The sequence below is a fragment of the Leptonychotes weddellii genome, chromosome 12, assembly GCF_054177405.1.
Source record: "Leptonychotes weddellii isolate Sample4059 chromosome 12, ASM5417740v2, whole genome shotgun sequence".
NCBI classification, from domain to species: domain Eukaryota; kingdom Metazoa; phylum Chordata; class Mammalia; order Carnivora; family Phocidae; genus Leptonychotes; species Leptonychotes weddellii.
In genome coordinates, this window is record NC_138380.1 from 47,607,742 (window position 1) to 47,631,813 (window position 24,072).

Genomic DNA, 24,072 nt, shown 5'->3' on the forward strand with positions numbered 1-24,072 from the left:
ACAGATTTTACAGCTAATTCTTCTGAGTCAGCAGATGTCTCAGGGTGACCTGGGCTTACTTCTTGGGGCTTTCATGTTCTCAAAAGGATTTAGCTGGTATTTTCTCATGGGACTCTTGGCTCTTTGAAGCTTTTAAGATTTTAAAATATATTCTGTCCAGCTTTTTAAAGTATAACTACATTGCATTTTAAAAATGTTACAGCTGTACTGCATAAAAGTATAATTTTGACATTCTGATTCTACATCCTGCATGCTACATGTCCTTTGGGAGAAAAGCATCTTTCTGGATTTTATGTTTGTTCCATCTTTTAGGTCAATAATTAAAACATGCTTTGCTTCATCGCCTTGCAGGGAGCTGGAATGTGGCACTTTGCCATTTCTGTGTTCCTGACAGAATTATATGGACACAATCTTCTTCTAACAGCAATGTTTGGCTTAGTGGTGGCTGGCTCTGTGTTAATATTTGGGGTCTTAATTGGTGATTGGATCGACAGGAAACCAAGAAACAAAGGTAATACTCTTAACTATGATGTGTAATTACGAGGTAAGTTATGATCTCACTAGCTTTTTTTGGTGTATTTAGTGAAATAAAATACAGATATGAGCTTAATAGAAAGAGAGCATAACTTTTAAAAACTAGAAAAAGCGCATACAGCTTTGTACTATTCTTTGGTATTATGTTTAAAACATTTTCTTGTAGTTTTTAGATTCTTGCCCATCACATATTTTTAATATTAAACTTCTAAAAACACGCTTTCTTTTTAATACTCTGCTATTACCTATGTATAACATACGTGTGTTATTTTTTTTTTTAATTAAAGACAGTTTCTTTGTATAAAAGATATCTTTGGTACCAAGTAATCTGTCTAAATTAGGAACTAGTATCTGGAGACTTAGTCATTCAAATGTAGACCTATTTTTAGCTTTTGGCTCTAATATCTTGTTAACCCTTTTATACCAAATAAGAATGTAGGATTTTTTTTTTTTTAAGAATGTAGGATTTTTCAAGTTTTTCGTATTTTGATTGCTCATCCACATTTCATTCTTGCTAGGAGTCTAGGAAAGACATTGTCTGAAGCCTTGCCTTTGGAAAAGCTAACTTACGTAAAGTTAGTCCTTTGACCATATTGATCGCTTTAGTCACAGATTACATCTAGAAGAGTGTGATGTGTAGGTAGAAAAACTTTAAGTTCTCTGATTTATCTAGTATCCTGCTTTCCATATAATTCTTCTCTCAAAGTATGTTTCCATTTACTTATAAAGCTCAGGTTTTTTGTTTTTTGTTTTCTTTTCCTTTGGGTGCAAAGGCTTTGCCTTTAGTGAGCACAGGAGCCTACTCTTTGTCTCCTCCTCAAGCCCTTGATTGCTGATGAAAATGATAACCCTGGTTGGCCCGGGGATTTGGTCAAATGTAATTACTCTGCATTGAATGATACTGTAGTCATGACCTGGGTCTTAAAACCAAGAGCAAACATTGTTTCCATTCACAGTGGCTCATGCCTTGCTCTTCACTCAGAATGCCTCTGTCGCAGCCCCTGCGTTGTCCTGATGCTCCTGTTCTCCTACAGAAGGGAGATGGCGCAAGTGTGGCTCAGCTGGATCTCCAGGAATGTATCTCAGCTCCCTCCTGTGTCCTAAGAGTGAGTGTCGGAGACCAGCCTTGAATGCCTCTCAGTGAGTCATCTCCACACGGCCCTGCTCACTGGTTTGGGATCTGGTGAATCTCTAGTCCGTGTTCTCTGCACCCCTAATTCATGAATCAGAGCCCAAATCCCACTGACACAAAGGCAGTAGAACAGCAGAGTCTGTGTCTGCAAGGTACAAATTGGCCTCAGAGTGGGTGCTGATGGGGTGGCAAGAAGAAAATGGGTACAATCAGCACAGTCACATTTGGCTTCAAACCTACGCTGAACCTCTTGTGCTCCAAGGTCTTTGTTTTCATTGTAGATGTTCCTTGAGCTGTCAGATAAATAACTGTGGTAGGTACCACAATGGGCTGAGAAAGCCCATTTTCGGATTCCACACTCCCTCTGCCCCCCCCTACTGTAGGTGGCCCCCTAAGCGGCTGTGATACCCTGGTGGCCTTGGCGAATCTGGCCAGCACTTCACTGACCATCACCATTCAGAAAGACTGGATTGTGAACCTCACAAGTGACAACAAAGGCCAGCTGGTTGGTGAGCTGGGTCACCCTGGGCATCACAGTCCTCTGATCAGTTGAAAAGTAGCTCAAGTGGACACAATTGATGAGTCCACCAGGCCTCTGAGAGGGGCAGTAAAGTCACCTTTAAGAGAAAGGCATCTGGAGTCAAACAGACCTGAATTTGAATCCAGTTAAAATGAACTATGGCTCTTACTAGCTGCAATTCACTTAACTTCTCCAGACTCTACTTTCCTCATCTGTAGAATGGGAGAAACAGACCTCACACCCACACCCCACGCCTGCTCAGTTTAGAGAAGAATTCTGTGAGATACAAGATTTGTAAAGCACATAACCCTACATCTGCACACAGGAAGGAATGGATGACGTTGTTGTTATCAAAAAGATATATAAACTGTACTTTCAGGAGAGAAGCCCCTCAAAATATGGTACAGGAGTTCCATGGCAATTTTAGACCTGCAACATAAGTGAATTAAAAGATTTCTTAATTCTGGCCAGTGATAAGCTTCCACTTCCCTTGCAAAAAATGCATCCACGAATGTGACTGTTGATTATCACTTATCACTGATAGTGAGAGGTAGAATTTTTTTCAACAATGGAGCTAAATGGAAGAATCTGGCATCTTCTTTGTTTTTTCTTCCGTTTATAAAACTTGGATCATTCACGTTGTGATATATTCAAATTGCCAACTTAAAAGCTGGAGATCTTGTCCAACCCTGTATTTGTGGAATTGGTACTCTCTGCTGGAAAATGTTCGTGAGTTGGTAGCCAAGATAAAGGAATCTATCACGGAGAAGTCTATTAAAATATACTCCTTACAAAGAGTAGAAGCTCCTTATAATCATGTCTTCTCTTAAACTACACTTATTTGGATGTACTCTGGCTTAAATAACACCACCCAAAATAAAACAGCTATGTGGGTAAAAGCTGGGTGACATAGTGTTGAAAGTGTCCTCTGTCTCTGGGTAAAAGAAAATCCTCCTAGCCTCTGTTAATTGCTTTTAAAGAAATCTAAAATAAAACACAGATACTGTTTCGAGGCTCACTATGATTTTTTAAGTGATCCTGCAAATATGTTCTTCAGCAATGGTGGAATAGTTAAGAGAGTAAGCTTTGGAGTCAGCCTGCCTGGATTTGAATCTCAGCTCACTTACGTTCTCTGTGACCCTGAGCAAATAAATTCACCTCTTTGTGCCTCTACTTCTTAATTTGTAAAAGGGAGCTACCGTCAGTCTCTTAAGAGTTGTTGTGAGAGGTCAGTGAGCCGGATGTATGGAGAAGTCTTAGAACGAGGTGCCTGGCACTAGGAAGTTTTCAACTAGTTCTGTCTTCATCTTCCTTTCCCTCATCGACATGTTAGTTATCATAACATTATGACTAGTTAATATCATTGTTGTTATTGTTGTTAAGATAGCGGGATGTGATAGAAAAGAGAAGACAGGAGACAGGAGTTAGAATAATTAGCTCCAAGTAAACTTGTCCTCAGTTTACTCATCTGTTAATTGTTCAAGTTCAACAGAACTGATCTTGAAGGCTTCTTTCAGGTTGAAAATCCTATGATGAATCCATGATTAGCCTGAAAGGGATCTTTTCTGTTTCCACCGCAGTTCACCCTATGCAAGGCTAGCCAATCTAGCTAATGCACCCTGTTAAATTCACCAGGAGGAAGGAAGGACTCAGCCACTGAGTTGCAGTGTTCCCTTCCCCTCACTTACAGGGATGAACGCAGCAGTCCGGTGGCTGGACCAGATCATCAATATATTTGTTCCCCTGTCTGTGGGCCAGGTGATGACATGGGCATCTCATATGATTGGTTTGGTTTCATTCTTGGGTGGAACTTGGTTTCACTTCTTGTGGAGTTTCTATTTCTGCCCAGGGTTTATCAGCTAGTTCCCCAATTGGCTGTAAAACCCCAGCAACAAAGAGGAGGACACTTCCAAGAAAGGCAACATGAGGCTGTGAACATTCAAGGTAAGATGAACTCAGAGACAGCTATTGTCATTTTTTTCTGCTTTATGTCAGTATTTCATTTCTTCTTTCTGGAGCTTGTGTCTGATTATAATCTCCACATTTTGCCTGCAAATGTGCCTAGAAACAGTGAAAAAATGAGAAGGTTCCAACTGTGCCATTGGTCATATAGTTCATATGGCTGATCTCATTGGTGGGGGCAGGTGGGGCCATCATGTACAGTTACACAGGTTGTACACTGCCCCATTCCAGGGGCTTTACTTAGACACCGATGGGAGTAGTACTCCCATGAGACTGTGCAGTATTTGACTATACAACCTATTTCATGGTCCTGGAGGCAAATTTCTTCTTCCTCTCTCATTCATAATCTTCCTCCTTAAAGATACTAAGTTAGAAAGACAACTATCTCAGAGAGTATGGGCTGCTCTTTGGCTAAGACAGTGTAATGAATTGACCATCTCTGATATCAGCAGTGGTTTTTTTGTTTTGTTTTGTTTTTTGTTTCTTTGTTTGTTTAAGTAGGCTCCACACCCAGCATGGAGCCCAACATGGGGCTTGAACTCACGACCCTGAGATCAAGACCTGAGCTGAGATCAAGAGTCGGACGCTCAACAGACTAAGCCACCAGGCACCCCTCAGTAGTGTTTTTTAAAACAGAGATTCCCTAATGTTAGGGTGAGGATGTGAGGAAGGGGGACCTGCCAATAAATATGACCTCAAGATTAAGAGCTATCCCTGCCTGCTGACAATGTTGCCCATGTGCCTGGCATAACAGAGCTCAGGCCTTGCTTCTGAGATCAGTTTCTTTTTCTGGACTTCTTATAATTAATTATCCTTTCTCTCAAGCTGTTCTGCAATTCAAGCCTACCAGATCTCATTGTATGAATAAAATATGTGTATTTATAGAGATAGATGCACGCATTTAGATGATGGATGGGTAGGTAAGTAGTTAGATAGATGAATAGATAAATTGTGCTGTAGCTTTCCATCTGTCCCTTTTAGCTGTGTAACCAGGCAGAGTCATTTGGCTCAGACTGTGTGTCTCACTGTCTGTTCGGTAGGGGTAACAATGGCAGGACTGATGGCAGGAATGCTGTGGCAGAAAGATCGCCTCTGCAAAGCCCCCTTTTGCTCCGTGGCATATAGTGAAACTAGTCAGTGTTAGCTGGGTTTTCGTCGGTGTGGTTATGGTTATTAGCTTTTTTTTTTTTTTTAAGCTGCTCTGGCAACAAATTCTTTTCTACAACCGAGAGTTTCCTTCTCCCCTTAGTTCTTGGGCCACAATGGATTTGGCCTGACCCCCTCTCCTTCCTTCACAGCCCTCTGTGATTCCTGTCATTTTTTTTCCCCCCCAGAGCTTGTCTTCATCTGTGCTAAACGCCTCTCACAAAGGGTTCTTTTTAAATCTGCTTACAATCATTGCCTATTCCATGCTGGAAGACTGAACGCTATTATCATTTTCTTTTCACGAGTATCTGTTTCTTCAGAAACATAACCAAAGATTTTTTAAGAGTTCATTACCATGTTTCAAGCCTGTGAAAATTTGTCTTTCATGCTCTGCTGTATTTTCTCTCCTGTCAGTGGCCACCTTCCCGACCTCGTTGTGTGTCTTAGTTTGGGTTCTCTCAAAAGCAATTCTGGACATGAGGATTTGGGGTGAAAAGTAATCTATTTGGCAGGTGATCCCAGGAAGCATGGGGGGGCGGTGATGGGAAATGAGACAGGGAAGGGAGAAGAGCCAACAAAGAGTGTATTCCATACAGGTTACTGTATTGGGACTCAGTCTTGCTAGGGCCCTGTGGGACACTGTGTAGGATTTACCTCAGAATTGTCCCAACAACGGCCAAAGAAGCTGGGGCATTTCTCCAGAAGTGCTGTTCCCAGAGGTGTGATGCCTGGGCACATCCAGTGCAGCCTGCCCTTGTGTTCCTGGGGCTGGAGAGAGACTCTCAGAAAGACATGCTGCTTGGAATAGGAAGCCATCGTCACCCACAGGAATTGCCCAACTAAGAAGCAGATGAGGGCAGGGTTGGGCTGAAAGCATTGGGGCAGGGCACTGACGTCAGTCTTATTGTATTTATTTTAGGCGAAATGGACTCTCGGGAAACCACTGATGGATTCATCAACAAGCCCGAAACTTTGGGAAGGTTCAAGGACCACAAGTCTAACCTTGAAGGACAACAGGCCAGAACCACAGGGCTTTCCGTCGGCCTCCCAAACCCCAGAAGGTGGCTGTGCATGTGCCGCGAGGGGTGGGAGGCGTACGACAGGTGCTGTCTTCCTGGCAGGCTTGGGCTTGGCCGTCCTCTACATGATGGTGCTGGGCTTCGACTGCATCACCACCAGCTACGCCTACACCCAAGGGGTCGGAGGCTCCCTGCTGAGCATCCTCATGGCCCTGTCAGTTTGATCTGGCCTGATGGGCACCATGCTCTTCACCAGGCTCAGAGAGCACCACGGCTTGGTCACCACAGGATCCTATCCAGCTGGCTCCACGGAGGCTGTCTCACCCTCTGCGTCTTTTCTGTCTTTGCTCCAGGAAGCCTGTTTGATCTGGCTGCTTTCTCACTTTCATGAAGCAAAAACTCTTCTTCAAACCGTGAGTTGCTAAAAGAGGACTAGGTACATGTCTATGTCTTTGAAAGAAACATGAACCAGCCTATCCTCCCAGACCACTCTTCCATCCACTGGACCAATAGCACAGTTTTATGTGAAGGTGAGCTGGACCCCAAGCCTCCTGAGTCTTACCTCTCCATCATCTTGCTATTCTCGGGTGTGATCCTGGCAAGAATCGGTGAGTAGTGGGTCCAGCGTGACACGGCATTCTGCAGACTGTGATGGTGCTAAGTAATCTTGATGGTCTCTCCATGGTGTCATTGTAAGTCTTTATCGTTCATTTACCTAGAACATGCTATGTGAAAAGAACTGTCCTAGACACTGGGGATACGAGAGTGGCTTCATCACACAAAAGCTTAGCCCTGTGGAACATAGAGTCTGGATGGGAGGCTGTTGAGTAAACAGTCAACAAGACAAAGTGAAAGGAGGTATGTGTGTTGTGGGGTGGGGGGGTAGGCAGAGGATTGAGAATATATAGGAGGGACACCAAACCTGGTCTGGGGAGTTAGAGAAGCTATCCTAGAGGGAGGCACAATTAAGAGATCCTTGAAGAACAAACTGAGCAGGTGCCATGAAGAAAGAGTGCTCTAGGCTAGGCAGACAGTTATACAAAGGCTAAAATGTGAAGACATGGAAATTTGGGGAAGTGAGAATAGTTATTTCCTAGGTGTCAGGCAAATAGTTATTTCCTAGGTGTCCTTTTTCTATGAATCTGGGATGGAGAGACAGGAGAGAGGACAGCTTGGTGGGGCCCAACCCTTCCTCAGCTGCTTAGGGGAGGGGACGGAAATCCTTTCCCAGGACAAGGTATGTAACTTTGAAGGTCTACATGCTTGTCTGCCCTAAGAGCTTGGTCGTGGAACTTTGCCACTAACCACATGTCATTCATCTGTGGGAATGAAAACTTACCTGATTTAGTAAGGGTGTTTAATTATTGCTGTTTTTTTTTTTTTTTTTAAGTTTAGTCAGTTGATGCATGGTGAATCCAACAGTGACATGTTGGGATCAACAGTGATGGCAATAGAAATCACTTAACAGCTTATTGGCCCCAATGATTAGACCTGCAGATTCCCAACCTGGGCAGAATCTTGGCCTCGCTCTTAGACATTGAATCCCTGAGATCAGGTTTCCACCCAAGCCTTGTTTCCTCCCCCAAATCCAAAGTCACCACCTTCAAAGCCCCTCCCTGAGGCCACAGCTCAGAACCAGTGGATTCCTCAAGCCCAGGTCAGAAATGGAGGAAGTGGAAAGTGTGGTGGTGGTGTGGATCAACAACCAAATCTATCTTCTTCCTTCATTCAACAAGCCTTCCTGTATACCTGCTCTGTGCTCTAGGTCCTGGGCTTCAGCAAGGTCCCTGACCTCTAGGGGCTCAGAGCTTTACCTTCTCACTGCTGGAGCCACAGTGGGGTGAGAGCATGGGGGTAGGGGGATATTTTCCTTATTTCTGCCACGGAGACCCAGAACCTCTTGGTCCACAGAAGCTTTGGAACATTGGGAAAGGGGAAATGAGAGTTTTGTAGATCAGATTCAAGAGGTTATAGAACCATGGGCTGGCTGGGGAACCTCATTCCTGTGATGAAGTGTGGGTGTAGGAGAGAGAAACTGTGCTCTGAATTCTAAATGACTGATTTAGAAACCCGTTCTTTCATCTGGAGTTTACCTAACTTCTAAAATATTTTAAGCGAAGTACCTGACAGGTAGATTATTTTTTATTAGGGTATTTGGCTTGTACTTCCAGCCTTTAATTGCATGAACAACTGAGAGCAGATTGGCCATTTAAGATTTGTGTAATTCACAATGTGATCATAAACTATTTAATTCAAAAGCAGGGGGAGTCCACCTCGACACTTCCTGACACAAAGGAAATGATCACATTTGGAGAACGTGGACTGTCATTGGCAATGCCTATAATCCAGAGCCGCGCTCAGCATGACAAGCTTCCAGCTTTTCTCTACTGTAATAGCAGTTCTTTTTTTTTTTTTAAAGATTTTATTTATTTGAGACAGAGAGAATGAGAGAGACAGAGAGCACATGAGAGGGGGGAGGGTCAGAGGGAGAAGCAGGCTCCCTGCCGAGCAGGGAGCCCGATGCGGGACTCGATCCCGGGACCCCAGGATCGTGACATGAGCCGAAGGCAGCCGCTCAACCAACTGAGCCACCCAGGCGCCCTGTAATAGCAGTTCTTTTCACTGATCCTTGATGAGGATTCCAGAGACACAGAACGCTCTCGACACTCATGAAGGAGATAGCTCCGGACCTCATCTCTAGTAGTCGTCATTATTCTGTTTTGGCTGTACTTCCGGTGCTTTGACAAGCCTCGTTGTGTAAGGGGGGGTGTGGGCTGGGCAGTGATACAGAACCACAGTGCTGAGCGGCATGGATGCTGCAATTCTCCTACACACCCACTGCCAGCAGGTGCCCTTTATCTTTATCCGCGGCAGAATTACACATGACCTTGGGGTTGTGAGCTGTTGAGACTGCACAGGTTCAAAGCACCAGTGCCCACAAGGATATCTTGCATGTTGGTTGGCATGGTCAGCATGCCAGGTCTGGTGGCGGTGGTGACCAGTTCTCTCACCAGGACAGGTGGCCTGTGGCCCACCTTGGCATTCTACCAGGCATCCCCGGGCCAGGCTCATCCTAGGCATTGGCTCAGTAAAGAATTTGTTTCCATTCTGATGGAAACTAAGTGGTAGAACTCTGGCAACAACAAGATTTGGCACGTTGCCCCAGAGTCACTTTGCCTTTTAAAATCTAAGAGCTGTAGGGGCGCCTGGGCGGTGCAGTCAGCTGAGCAGCCGACTCTTAGTTTCGGGCCAGGTCATGATCTCAGCGTCCTGGGATCGAGCCCCACGCTGGGCTCTGAGCTCAGTGTAGCGTCTGCTTGAGATTCTCTCTCCCTCTCCTCTGCCCCTCCTGCTCATGCTCTCTCTCTCTCTAAGATAAATAAATCTTTAAAAAAGAATCTAAGAACTGTAACTCTTTATGCCCTCAATGTGGAAATAATTCTGTCAGTGCCTAATTAGCCCTCACTTCTGGGCACTTCCCATCATATCACTGGGGCACTTTACAAATGCTTCCCAAGCACTGTGTGTTAAGGGCCAGGTAGAGGGGTTGGACAGGTGAGTTCCATGTCAGAGTCTGGTGCAGGGCAAGGCCTTTGGCAGGCCAAGCCCCTAGAGACTGAGAGACCATGCTTGGCGGTCAGCGCAGCCCAGAAGATGGGAGGGCTGGTCAGGGCCCCCAGGGGGTAGCCACGGCAGGATGGCAGGGGGCAGCCACGACAGGATGGCAGGGGGCAGCGCAGGAAGACGGAAGGCCTGGCCAGTGCTTTGCAAAGGCAGATACAGGAGGACGCAAGCATATTCAGTCCAAATAATTCTTGAGTTCAGAGCTAAATCTGGGGATCAGGACAGAGACAACCAGGAGGCCTCTGTAGGACCCACGCTGGATCTCAGGGAGAATCCAGCCATCCAGGCAGATAGAAGCTGGGCTGGGAGCAGTGTCCACGGAGGCAGGCATGAGAGCCCCCCTTGCTGCCACTCGTCACCATGGCTGGCTTCTGCCCTATTTGATGCCTCGATAGCAGGTCCTGAGGCTGCTTCCAAAGTAATCAAACAGAGCCTCTTTATGTGGTTGAAAGTGGGGCGTTTGAGAGAGAGGAGGCTAATTCCTGCTGTGCTAAACCAGGAGCAAACAGGGAGAGTCCGGAATTGGAACCAGATTGGAAGCTCAAGACGTGGCTCTCTGTCCTACACATTTTTGGAGTGGAGGCATAAATACACCCCGAATGAAGTTATATTGCTAGGTAGTAATGGTGTGGTGATGGGGACTCAAAAAAATACTTATAATACCACAAATTATGAGAGTAACTACCATGCAGAGATGACCAGGCATGATGCTACACACTTCACAACAGTGTCTCATCTAATCCTCCAGAGAGGTAGTGCTCTAAATGTTCCCATTTCACAGACGAGGAAACTGAGCCCCAGAAAGCTTCGTTAACCCAACGTGACAATGCCATTCGGTGCCGGAGCTGAAATTCTCACCAAGGTCTCTGATACCTGTTTATACTTACTCTCCCCCAACACTGCTGTCCCGTAGATCTCTGGTCCTTTGACCTCACCGGGACCCAGCTTCTTCAGGAGAACATTCCAGAAGCAGAGCCTCAGGAGTTCGGCGTGCTGGTCTTCATCTCCCTACTGTCTGTGACCATGGGGCATGTGCCGTATTTTCTTTATGCGAGAAAGTATGAGATTGCAAATGGCTCTGCTCAGAAGACCGCGAAGGAGGGCACTCTAATCTGAGAGGTGGGCAGCACCTCTGACTGCTCGGAGCCCCAGTAACCCTGGCCCCATCTCACACTGAGTGTTTGCGGCCGTGGCCCCACATTGCTACTGGGCGCCTGATTCTGCTGCTCCATCTCATAGCTACTGCATCGAAAGTGTCTTTGCTGTGATGAGTGGTTTGAAAGGGCTCTGGCTCATGGCAGGCCCATCAACTGAACCAGATCCCACTCCAGACAACTTAAAGGGGCTTCTTTTACTTCTGCCAATGGAGTAATTCAATGGTCTCAGGTTTTTATTGTTCTCTGGGTTCTAAAATTTGTCAGAATCTTTTGGTCAAGGTTAAAATTAGAGGGTGGAGCATGGTCAGTCATATTTGGTCTCAAGTCCTTGGATATGGGTTTTTGTTTTACAGGGGGATCCAGAATGTTCTTTTGATGTGTTAAGGGCTCCTCAAGAAACCTGAAGTTATTTATCACAGAAGTAGATCATTGTGACCATTTTGGGGTGGTTTATGGACTCTAAGGCCTGGTTAGGGATCTGACAGTCCCCTCAGCAGGTTTGGGCAAGTTCTGCCTCAGTGATCAAGCTAAGACTTCCAGTTCCACCAACTCTGGTTAAGAAAACTACAAGTTTGGGGCACCTGTGTAGCGAAGTTGGTTGGACATCTGACTCTTGGTTTCGGCTCAGGCCATGATCTCATGAGTTGTACGATCAAGCCCCATGTCAGGCTCTGCGCTGAGCACAGTCTGCTTAAGCCTCTCTCCCTCTGCCCCTCCCCCACCTTACACACACACACACACACACACACACACACACACACACACACATACTCTCTAAAGTAAGTGAATCTTAAAAAAAAAAAGAAAACCACAAGTTTGTGATGAGCAAATTTTGAGTTTCTGGCCACTTACAGTCAACATTAAAACTAGATTTTTGAGAGGGTTAGAAGAAAATCCATATACGTGTAGCTCCTTCTTAAAATAATAGTGAATTACTATTTTGTAAGTGCTGTGATGAATATGTTCACATAGAAGTGAAAACAATGAAGCTTGTGAATAAGTCCCTGCAGGCCTCAAAGTCCAGAGAAGCTTTCTGTGCATGAGAAAGTCACAGTTTGGGACTGGCCTGAGCGTACTCGGTAGCACCTTAGCAGGTTGGCATTGTTGGGAATGACATTTTCTAAGAAAGGGTTTCTCAACTGCTGCACTATTGGCATTTTGGGTCAGGCAATCCTTTGGTGTGGGGGCTGTCTTGTGCATGAGAGGATATTTTGCAGCATCTCTGGCCTCTGCTCACAAGATGCCAATAACAGCCCTCAGCCACCCAGTTATGAGAATCAAAGTGTGTTCAGACAATACAATGGTCCCCAAGGAGGGCAAAATTGTCTCCCCCACCCCATCCCCTCTAAAGAATCACTGCTTAAGAGAAATGTGAAAACTAAGGGAAGAATCCACCACTTACTGTTAAAAGACAAAATGATAAACCTCAACTCTATGGTCAACTGATCTTCAACAAAGCAGGAAAGAATATCCAGTAGAAAAGAGACAGTCTCTTCAACACATGGTGTTGGGAAAATTGGACAGCCAAATGCAAAAGAATGAAACTGGACCATTTCCTTACACCATACACAAAAATAGACACAAAATGGATGAAAGACCTAAATATAAGACAGGAATCCATCAAAATCTTAGAGGAGAACACAGGCAGCAATCTCTGACTTTGGCCACAGCAATTTCTTGTGAGACACGTCTCCAAAGGCAAGAGAAACAAAAGCAAAAATGAACTATTGAGACTTCACCAAGATAAAAAGCTTTTGCACAGCAAAGGAAACAGTCGACAAAACTAAAGGGCAACCAACAGAATGGGAGAAGATATTTGCAAATGACATATCCGATAAAGGGCTGGTATCCAAAATCTATAAAGAACTTATCAAACTCAACACCCGAGAAACAAATAATTCAGTCAAGAGATGGGCAGAAGACATGAACAGACATTTCTGCAAAGAAGACATCCAAATGTCCAACAGACACATGAAAAAATGCTCCACATCACTCAGCATCAGGGAAACACAAATGAAAACCACAATGAGATACCACCTCACACTAGTCAGGATGACTAAAACTAACAAGTCAGGAAACAACAGATGTTGGTGAGGATGTGGAGAAAGAGGAACCCTCTTGCTCTGTTGGTGGGAATGCAAGCTGGTGCACCCACTCTGGAAAACAGTATGGAGGCTCCTCAAAATTTAAAAATAGAGCTACCCTATGACCCAGCAACTGTACTACTAGGTATTTATCCAAAGGATACAAACATAGTGATTCAAGGGCGCACATGCACCCCAATGTTTATAGCAGCAATGTCCACAATAGCCAAACTATGGAAGGAACCCAGATGTCCACTGACAGATGAATGGATAAAGAAGATGCAAATATCATATATATATATATATGTATGTATTACTCAGCCATCAAAAAGAACGAAATCTTGCCATTTGCAACCACATGGATGGAACTAGAGGGTATTATGCTATGCAAAATAAGTCAGTCAGAGAAAGACATATACCATATGACTTCATTCATATGTGGAATTTCAGAAACAAAACAGATGAACATAGGGGAAGGGAAAGAAAAATAAAGTAAGATAAAAACAAGGAGGGAGGCAAATCATAAAACTCTTAACTATAGGGAACAAACTGAGGGTTGCTGGAGGGGAGGAGGGTAAAGGGATGGGGTAACTGGGTGATGGGCATTAAAGAGGGCACTTGATGGAATGAGTAACTGATGAATCACTAAATTCTACCCCTGAAACTAATAATACACTATATGTTAACCAAATTGAATTTAAATAAAGAATTTTTAAAAAGACAAAATGACAAAGTCATTACTAGTAGCAAGGAAACTACAAAATGGGATTTTACACAGAGCTGCTTTTTAGACCTAAGTGAAATAAGGGAAAGGGAGAATGTTGTGGAACATTTTGCTTAACATAAGGTTTCATATAAGTTCTGGTAATACTTATGGTGCCCCTCCCCCAGGCTTTACTTTCCATTAAACATGAAAGACAGATTACTAGGGACACCCCCCGCCCAGACTAACGAGGTCAGGAAACCAGAACTGTTCTTCATACTCCTTCACGAAGGAGGCTGTATTTTGACAAGATGTAGCATACCAAGTCCTTTGGCCCCTGATAACACACAAATACTTGTACATAGTCTTAGAACAAAAGAGTGTTTAATGAATACATCCTGAAGGCTTTTATTTACAATCCCCGGAAGTGCTAGCAGCTTGAGGGTAGAATTTATATCCAGCCTTCTAAGTGGCACTGGCTTGGTGCTCCTGTGCCCTGGGAAGAAGAGCTGCTTACCTGGAAATGCTGTAATGTGAGTGCTAATCTAATTTTACTCTTGCTTCTCCTCCAGGTCCTATAGTAGGATGATGACACCTTTCTCTCTATGGACCATGGAACCATGATCTGCCTGTTCCCATGAATATCTTTTTTTTAAAGATTTTATTTATTTATTTGACAGAGAGAGACACAGCGAGAGCGGGAACACAAGCAGGGGGAGTGGGAGAGGGAGAAGCAGACTGCCCGCTGAGCAGGGAGCCCGATGCGGGACTCGATCCCAGGACCCCGGGATCATGACCTGAGCCGAAGGCAGACGCTTAACAACTGAGCCACCCAGGTGCCCCTCCCATGAATATTTTGATTCTTGTTTTAGATTAGTACTGCCCAACAGAAATATGATGCAAATAGCATTTATATAATTTTCATAATATATTTCATTTAACCCAGTATCCAGAATATTATCATCTAACATATAGTCAATATACAATTGAGATACTTCACATTCTTTGTTTATATTAATTCTCCCAAAGCTGATATTTTTTATACCTCTGTGCAGATTAGTTTGGAGTAGCCATGGTTCAAGAGCTCAAGTGACTTGTGGTCAGTGCCTACTGTGTTTAAGCATGCAGTTTGGACCCTATGATGATTCCCAAAGTTGCACATATTTCCCTACCACAGAAGGTCTATAAATGATAGAGTGTGCTCTATTCTGCATGGGGGTAACATGCCAGGGCATTCGTCCAACTGGAAAATCAATGGTATTAGGCTCTGATCCATCAACAGCGCAGTTCTGCTCTGCTCCTAGAAACAAATCATTGTGACATGGATCAAACTGATTTGACTGGATTTTCTCTCTATCTCTGAAACAGATTGATGTGGAGCTGTCCTTCTGGAAATGCAGATGGCAATGGTGGAGAGTACAAGAAATCTCAATATGGCTTTTTTTCCCTCAAATCTCAATATGGCTTTTTTCTCAAGAGGTGTTATCCCTTTGTCTTGATAATGAGCTGGGGTCACTGGCCGACTGACCTCACTGTTCTGCATCAAATCCATCAGTCTCCATGATCTCTAGATCCTTGTTTAGTTATATGGACACCTTTTCTGTTCTACTTCTTCCTTCAAGGTACTTGAGATCACGAAGGGGGAAAAAAAAAACATCTTTTCACTTAGGTTCCAGGGAACCGAGAATGAAAATGACCCCACCTCCTCCTCCTTTTCCATTTTAAATTCATATTCAAGTGCCTAATGACAAATTGCCAACAGGCTCTTTTCGCCAGCTCCTAGGAGGCTCAGAGCCAAATTGGCGGGAGCCTAATGCATGAGGTCCAATGGCTTGGTTTTATAATCCTGCTCTCTTCTTCCTGAGTCTTTATTCTCTCTTCTAATTATTGTATTGTTTACTGTTTGTTTAGAAGCCCTAAATCCTTCAGGGAATGTGGTAGTGATGGGGGGTGTGTGTATGTGTAAAAATAGATAGTCTCTTCAGAGTTTGTCCTAACAATTGGATCTTTCAGATACAGACTCAGATACTAAGTGAAGTTACTCCTTCTAACAGAAGTTGACTGGGGCATATTCTAACCGACGCAGTGATATGCTTAAGTCACACCACGCAAACACTATTAAGGCCGGAATCGTCTATCACAGGACTTAACACACAAGAGAAACACAGTGAATATTTGCCAAATTATGAAAATATTTTTATTTGAGGTTTTAGAAACCTCAAAAATACTTATTTAGTTTGGAATAGTCACTTGAACTACAAAGATTTGCTTGCTTTTAAGAACCAGAAACCGCTTGTAGTCAGGGCTTAAGAATACTGTGGAGTGCCTATGTCAAAAATGGGATATGCCCATTCTTGAAATCTAATTATGTGACTCAATCTACCTGAACCGACATGAGCAATAGCATAACCGTGATACTGGGCAAGTCACATCCGGGGAAGATAGTGACCGGAGTTCCTCAGATTTTACATTTTCAATGAAACCATAACCATTAGCATAAAGTTATATTCCTCTCACATTTTCATTTACAGTCAGAAAGATTCTCTTCAAGCCCAACCTCCTCCCTTGGAATTGATAAGCCCTCTCTGGGAACATTTCATTCAACTCCAGGTTTGCTTCACTTCTCAGGGCACTTGAGCACAAATGGCTGGTAGTTGAATAGTCCTATTGGCACCTTCCCACTGTCGCCTTAGCTCTGCTCAGCATGCAGGCACGGGCTGTGCCAAGGAGGGCAGGCTCCAACTCCTAATCCCGTTTTCTCTGGTGTTTGCTCGACTTGTTTAACCAAGGTATTGTACTGGGCGACTGTGCCGCCATCGTAGTGGGAAGGGGGTTGGGAGAGGCGGAGCAGGGAATGTGTCCGACCCGGAAGCACACGAGCACCTGATGGGGGTTGCTTGCGGCTGCCAGATGGCATCACACGGGCGTCAGAACTCCATATGGTCACGGGGCGGGGCTCAACAGGCTCTGTGGTTCGACCTACTTATTACCTACAGTCAGAGCAATGACTCGCAACCGGTACTTGGCCCAGCTTTCCTTGCAAAAGCATCCTTGAAAATCCCAAGAGTAAAAGGGAGAGTTCAGACTGATTTTTTTCATTCAAACCATGTGGCTGATGCATCAAGCTTTGAGATCAACCCAAGCCCAGTTACTCAGCAGCTAAAACCTCACTTCATTTCCCAAATTCCCTGGCTGGTGTCGGTCAAAGCCATTCTAAATTTTCTCGAAAGGGGAAGCTGCCAGTGTGGAAAGCAAAGCTACAAAGGAACCCAAAGCAGTGCCAACCAAGTTACAGGGCATATAAGGGTAACAGAAATGTCACACTCTGTACTCTGCCACCATGCAGCCACTAGAATGGACTGTCAAGGGCAAAGTGCCTGGCATCTGACTTAAAATGCAGCTGTCAAGAAGACAAGGAGTATGTGTTGTTGCTCAAAATATCCGTAAAGAGAAATTTTATATCCCCAATGGGTAAGCCAACATATACCCTCTGATCCCGTTGTTCTCAGGTATTTATTGTGTGCACAAGGCACTTACGTGACTATACCCCCAAAATGATTTTTATGTTTTTGCCATTTTTAACCCCTCAGGAAATCCTTCAAGCACTGACCCAAAACTGCCTTGCCACAGATTGCATTGGAAAGGTCATTAAGAAGCCAGAAAAGTTTTTAAAGTCACATTTATTGAAGTGCAATTTACATTTAGCAAAACTCACCCGAAATTTGACAAATGCAGTCACCACCATAAACAAGATATAAAACATTTCCTCAAAACTCCCTCATGCTCCTTTGCAACCAGCCCCTCACTGATCCTTAAGAATCCATTGATCTGTCTCCTGTCTAAAGGATCAAATGTAATCATTAAAACGATCTATTATGGAAAAATTTGTAAGCATATAATAAAACCAAATTTTTAAGAGAATACTTTGAAACATATATTTAGCATAGTCAAAAGAATGAGATTTAAAAATAACCTTTGCAAATTATAAAGCACAATTGACAGAGTTGTCAAGATAGCAGTGTCAAGCTTCAGGCTGGGGCTGGTTGGTTGGTAAAGACTAAATGGAACTATGTTCTATAAAATTCTCTATGGGGCAAGTAGATCTATATTCTTATAGCTATTTGGCATCTTCTCAAAATTCACCCCTGATACTACCATGAAAGGGACAAAGAAAGCAAGAGCTTCTATTCTATATGTATGAACTACCACATGTTCAAATATATTTCATCCTCTTGAAAACTTCTTTCAAGCACAATTGTCTTTCAAGCACCAGGCCTGTAAAAGAAGTATCACAGCAGGTAGTTAGAGCAGCAAGTACTAAATAAGATGTGCTATTAAGAAATAAAACAGTGGTGGGCGGCTCAGGTGGTTAAGCGTCTGCCTTCGGCTCAGGTCATGATCCCGGGGTCCTGGGATCGAGCCCCGCATCGGGCTCCTGGCTCAGCAGGGAGCCTGCTTCTCCCTCTCCCTCTCCCCCTGCTCATGCTCTCTCTGTACCTCAAATGAATAAATAAAAAAATAAAAAAATAAAAGAAAAAGAAAATAAACAGTGGTTTCTAGACCACGTTTACAAAAACTGTTTAAATAAAATTCCCCAACATACTATACATTGTCAACTCAGGGCTCACAACTCAGTAATGTTCTGATATAAAAGTGAATGTTTAACTCAAACCCTATTTTACTAAAGCTTCTCAACCTCAATCTTCTGGAAGATTCAAATGCAAAATGGCCACCATTGGAAAAGATACTTTGAAAGATTAAATGTCAATTACTTAAAAGTCCACTTAAAAAATAACCTTTTCTTGGCATAATAAAGTATTACTTATATACTAGAGGTTTTCCCCCTTTCTAATTAAAACGTACTTTCTAAAGGGAGGAGGGATGTGATCATGTAACCAATTCCTATTTCGTTGGCCTCAGGTAAATCCTTTAACCCATCAGAGAAGCACAGCTAATCAGACTAGGGTTCTCATCCTTGGCCAAGAATTCCATTCAGCTATTTAGTAACTCAAGCCAAAGTCTCTCCATTTGGTCCATACCTGAAGTTCGTCAGCATCTTGAGCTGGACTGAGCCTGAGAGAAAAGTGAGAAGAACAACGTTAGGAATATCATGTCACTTTTTATGGTTTGGGGCTTTGTTTTTTGTTTTGTAGAGTGTCTTTTATTGTAGTTATCTACTAGCTACCTTTGATGAGAAAAAAAAGCTACCTTTGAATAGAATTCCAGTAAAAAGGCTACATTCTTCAAGATTTCCTCACACTTGGGAACCAACTTGGTCACTTTCAGCCAGGAGTAAAACGAACAGTGAATTAAGTTCCTATCCTCTGGGATTGCATAGAATATAATGTCAGCGGCAGCTTGATCTCTTTGTTACATTAGCCTGGAATAGTAGCAATTTCAGAAAAAAAGTAAACCTTACTGGCAAGAGTTTGTACCTGGGAAACACTGAAACAAACTGAACAGATTTACAAACCAAAGGAAGCCTGGAACTTGTTTACCCAGAGGCAGAGGTAGCAAGTTGAGAACGGTCTCCAGCTCCTGTTGAGTTTCCACAATCCCTAAATAGACACTGGCGCAAGCTGCTGCTTCCTTGTGGCGCCGCCTGGCTCTCTCAGCCCATGTTTCTGTCTCAGATGGAAACGTTGCAACAGTTTGGCTCGAGAGGAATCCCCAACACGTAAAGGAATTGTAAAACAAAGCCTGACCACTGCATTTCCAGGTGTGGGAGTATTAGTCACCGGATTGAGGGACGCAGGGCAGGGAAAACTGGCCATGTGCTCTGGGTTCATATATGTGGCCGCAAAAGGGGTCCCTACAGCACAGCTCGCAACACGACTTTTTCCCCCCCTCTTTATTTTTTTTTCTTTTTAAAGATTTTATTTATTTATTGGACAGAGAGAGACACAGCGAGAGAGGGAACACAAGCAGGGGGAGTGGGAGAGGGAGAAGCAGGCTCCCTGCCGAGCAGGGAGCCCGATGTGGGGCTCGACCCCAGGACCCTGGGATCATGACCTGAGCCACCCAGGCGCCCTTCCCCCCTCTTTAAAAGCATGACAAAATGGTGTCCCACTGGGTTTCCTAATCCGTAAATACTTTCTAATAAGTGAAAAAGTCTTTCATAACTCTAGTGCAAACATGTGAACCCCGCAAGCCTCACATTTCAAGGGGGAGATTACTCAGTGATACCTAGGGTATCTACCATGATTCCTTCATTCATTCAACTCTAAACTTGTATCTTTACAAAATTCGGAGAATAACTCTTTCTCCAGCAAGGTGTGCCAGCGTCTTAGTGGACACAGATCGGAACCCCAATGGTTAAAGATTTTCTTCCCCGGAGAGAAAACCATGACGGGCCTCACACCCCAAAAATGCTGGAAGAGGATCCCGTGCTGCCTAAGGCTCTGGTCACTCCTGAAACGGCGAATGTGGGGGAGAACATTGCAGGCTCCCTCATGAGGGCTCACAGCAGTTACCAGTTCAGGCAAGACTCACCCTAGACCTTTTAAAAAGCCCAACTCCCCTGCGAAGTGGCAACGGAAAGGCGCCTGTGTGAGCGGCGTGAGAGGCTGTGCGCGCGGAAGGCCCTCGGTTTGTGGGGAGCACCGGAAGCTGCCCGCGCCCAGATCCACCGTCGCGCTCACTCTCCAAACGGGCCATGTCGGGGTCGCTGCCAGGCGCGGGCAGGCGGGAGCCCCGAGTGCGCGGGCAACACGGACGCCCAGCCGGCTCGGCGCCCCCCGCCCCCCAGCCGCGTTCTCGAAAAGTTCTCCTTTCGTTGAAACAGGAGTTTGAAGCTCCCTGCGGCCTGGAGCCCTTGAGCGTCGGGGCCACAGGCACGAGAGGTGCGGGGAGGGGGAGGGGTGTTTAGGCGCCACGAGGGTGCTTCCCAGGGACTCAGGGTCCCCGGCTCCACGAGGACGTGCCCACCTAAGAGGGGCCCTCATGGGTGCCCCCAGGGAGCTCCTTCCCCGGCATCGGGGGCCTTTCCCGAGGGGGCGCCGAGCTGAGGCCGAACCGGGGTCACGGACGCCCGGACGGGGCGGGCACGGGGGGCAAGGAGGGGCGCGTCTAGTAAGTGTCACCAGAGACCCCCACGTGGCCTGTTCCGGCGTCGAGCGGGTCGGAAGACACTTACCGAGTCGCGCGCCGCGGCGGAAAAGGGGGGATGCTGGAAAGACCAAGTTTAAAAGGGGCCTGGGCGGTCGGGCACCCTGCGGCAACCAACCAAAAAGTTACCCCGGCGCCCCTCCCGGCCCTGTATCCGCCCCTCCCGGGGCGCCCGGAGGCTCTCGCACGCCCCCTGCCGGCGCCCGGGCCTCGGAGCCTGCGGACTCGGGGGCACACCTGCCCGGACACCTGTCTGGATGTGTTGGGCATTTACCTCGCTGCAGGTTAGATGAAGCTCCAGGCATCAGATAATGTTAGGTATGTACACCCCCGCCCCCCAAAGTATTCCATGCCTTCCCTCAGGGTGGTCCGCAAGCTGCGGAAGCACGGCTGCACAGGACCCGCTCTCCCAGCCTTGTCCTTAATCTGCTTTTGGAATTTTGAGATTTGGGGCTTCCTAGAAACTGGGACACTTGAGATTATTTTGTTTGGAGGGACTGTTTAGCGTGACAAGTATTTTCTGAGTGCTGACTGTGTCAGGCAATGTGATTGGTGCTGGGGGTATAAAGTGGAATGAGAAACTGCACCTGCCCTCAAGGAACGTAAAGTGACATTCGCCCGCGGATAGAAGCCCACACAGTGTGCCAAGGGCACAGCGCGAACCGCTGAGCCCAGGCTGCTAAGGGGTCAGGGAAGGCTCCTTGGAGAAGGGGTACCTACGTGAGTCTCGCATTACCAGCAGGAAGCGGACTGCACATCAAATATCCAAGAGGTAAAAATCAGAGGCCAAGGGAATTAAAGAGGAATTCTAGAGTAGAAGGGACTTTATAGATCAGCTAGAATTTTCTCTGGTGGAGTGGAGCCAGCCTTAGGGTGTTCTCCAAAAGCAGAGTTGTCATGATGGTGGAATATACAGCTCCACAAGGACTCTGTTTTCTTCTCTGCTGGGTCCCCAGAACTCAGCATAGTAGTGCCTGGAATATGTTTGGGTAAGGGCGAAATGACTCCAGGAAAAGATACTCTCCATTTATCCCCCAACGTAGTTGAGTACTCATGGCTATCAACCTCTCAAAGGCTCATAACGGTGGCAGTGATGGGGACTTATCCCAGGTTGTATCTTTCCTGGGTCACCTTGAGTGTGAATTTATCCCTGCCTTCCCAGTACCTGGCCGAGAGCTTGATGTGCTGTAAGGACTTGATAAAACCTCCTGGATTTCTTTTCTTGGCATGTATTTGGCCTGCCTTTCACACACTTGTAGAGAAGGCATCCTGGGGCCCCGGGAGGTGTTGGGCATTTCTCTGGCTAGTTTTGCTGCTGCTAGAGGGGAACCTTATCCTCCCCCCAACTCCCCCCCCTACCACCACCATGTTTCTCTGTGGAGGAACTTCTGCTGGATAATGCCTCTGCCCACCATTTCCTCATTCCCTTCCAGAAGAGGAAGGAATTTCCATAAAATCCAATGCTAACATGAATTTTGAGAGCATGCAAACCAGGGTAGGCTTGCTGGCTTTCATTCTCCACCTGTCCCCTTTTCTCAATAGGCTAAGATTCTTATAGTCTCTGATGGGAGGGGGATAGGGGGAAGAGGGGACCACTTGGAAGCCATTGAGGGTTTTCTTGGTTCAGTACACAGTTGGGTACATTGTAAGTGTCACTACCTTTACCTCTGTGCTTTTCTGATAGTCCTAACTAAATAAAATATAACATTTCTCATTAACTGTGTAATAACATGATCCTGCATTTTACTCATTTAAAATTTTTGGCCCCCAAGTACATCATGGTGGGTAACATCCAGGGGCTCATCTTCCTCAAAGAAGAGAATCCACTAGAAGGCTATAAACTGAGGATTCGTGTTCTTTTTCTTCTCTCACTGACCAAGATCAGTGTAAGGCAATGGTGACTCAAGGTCTAGACTGGGATGGGAGTAGAACAGACTGAACTCTGAGGATACCATCTTATCAGTAGTGAAGTGAACACTTCAATTTCCATTCTGTGATGTCTGTGTTGGTTCTGGATGTGGAAGGGGAAGAAAGCACACTATTTATCACCTTCCTCAAACCCTGCCGTTGCCCGATCCCTATACCCAGGAGATCCTAAGACTCACTCGTTCTCAATGAACTGACATCAGACACAGATCTAGGGCATTTGCTTTCACAAATTAATTGGCCCATTCATTTACTTTTGTCTCTGTGTTGAGTGCATATTTTATTGTGTTGTTGCAGTGGAGCATCAGAAGATAAAGCTGCAGACATTACTCATGATTTAAATGATCACTCCAGTCCGGTAGCAATTTAATCAGTCATTGGGCCATTTGCCACATGCAGGTCTCTGCCCAGTAGCCTCCCTTTTCCAAGCAGCTGTAGGCTTGTTTTCAAGCCAAGACAGAATGTCTGCCCACACTGAAGTCTATTGGTTTCATCTGCCTGAATAAACTTGTGTGACTGATTTTGGCAATTAGAAGGTGTACTTGTAAGTGTCCTGGGAGCACTGGGATATGGATGTACTTCTTTCTGATCCCCACGTGGGTACAAAACAGACAATTTAAAAAGTCCTCTTGGAGCGCCTGGGTGGCTCAGTTGTTAAGCACCTGCCTTCAGCTCAGGTCATGGTCCCAGCGTCCTGGGATCCAGCCCCAAATCGGGCTCCCTGCTCAGCGGAAAGCCTGCTTCTCCCTCTCCCACTCCCCCTGCTTGTGTTCCCTCTCTTGCTCTCTCTCTCTCTGTCAAAGAAATAAATAAAATCTTTTAAAAAAATAAAGATAAAAAAATTTAAAAATCCTCTTTTGGGACGCCTGCCTGACTCAATCGGTTAAGGGTCTGCCTCCGGCTCAGGTCATGATCGCAGGGTCCTGGGATGGAGTCCCGAGTCAGGCTCTCTGCTCATTGGGGAGCCTGCTTTTCCCTCTCCCTCTGCTGCTCCCCCTGCTTGTGCTTGTGCTCTCCCCCCACCACCCCGCACACGCATGCTCTGTCAAAGAGGGGGAGCGGCAGGCAGCAGGAGAGGGAGAAGCAGGCTCCCCGCTGAGCAAGGAGCCTGATATGGGACTCGATCCCAGGACCCTGAGATCATGACCTGAACTGAAG

At 45.5% G+C, this 24,072-nt stretch overlaps 2 long non-coding RNA genes and 1 other non-coding gene across 5 annotated transcripts; 1 reads left to right on the top strand and 2 right to left on the bottom strand.

The window, feature by feature from the left end:
- The first annotated feature begins 986 nt into the window (after window positions 1-986).
- LOC145716538 (uncharacterized) lies at window positions 987-13,904 on the top strand. Its single transcript, XR_014139295.1, has 4 exons — window positions 987-4,130; window positions 6,214-6,921; window positions 7,033-7,171; window positions 10,851-13,904. It is a non-coding gene; the product is annotated as an uncharacterized LOC145716538 (long non-coding RNA).
- Window positions 13,905-17,543: 3,639 nt separating this feature from the next.
- On the bottom strand, window positions 17,544-21,132 carry LOC145716539 (uncharacterized). 3 transcript variants are annotated; one of them, XR_014139297.1, is made up of 3 exons: window positions 21,017-21,132; window positions 18,921-19,505; window positions 17,544-18,156 (listed from the first exon to the last, which is right to left on the bottom strand). It is a non-coding gene; the product is annotated as an uncharacterized LOC145716539 (long non-coding RNA). The 3 variants fall into 3 exon arrangements; XR_014139298.1 differs by lacking the exon at window positions 21,017-21,132 and having other exon boundaries at window positions 18,921-18,954; window positions 19,090-21,010; XR_014139296.1 differs by lacking the exon at window positions 21,017-21,132 and having other exon boundaries at window positions 18,921-21,010.
- LOC115939197 (small nucleolar RNA SNORD93) lies at window positions 18,793-18,863 on the bottom strand. Its single transcript, XR_004074088.1, has one exon. It is a non-coding gene; the product is annotated as a small nucleolar RNA SNORD93 (small nucleolar RNA).
- Window positions 21,133-24,072: the final 2,940 nt, after the last annotated feature.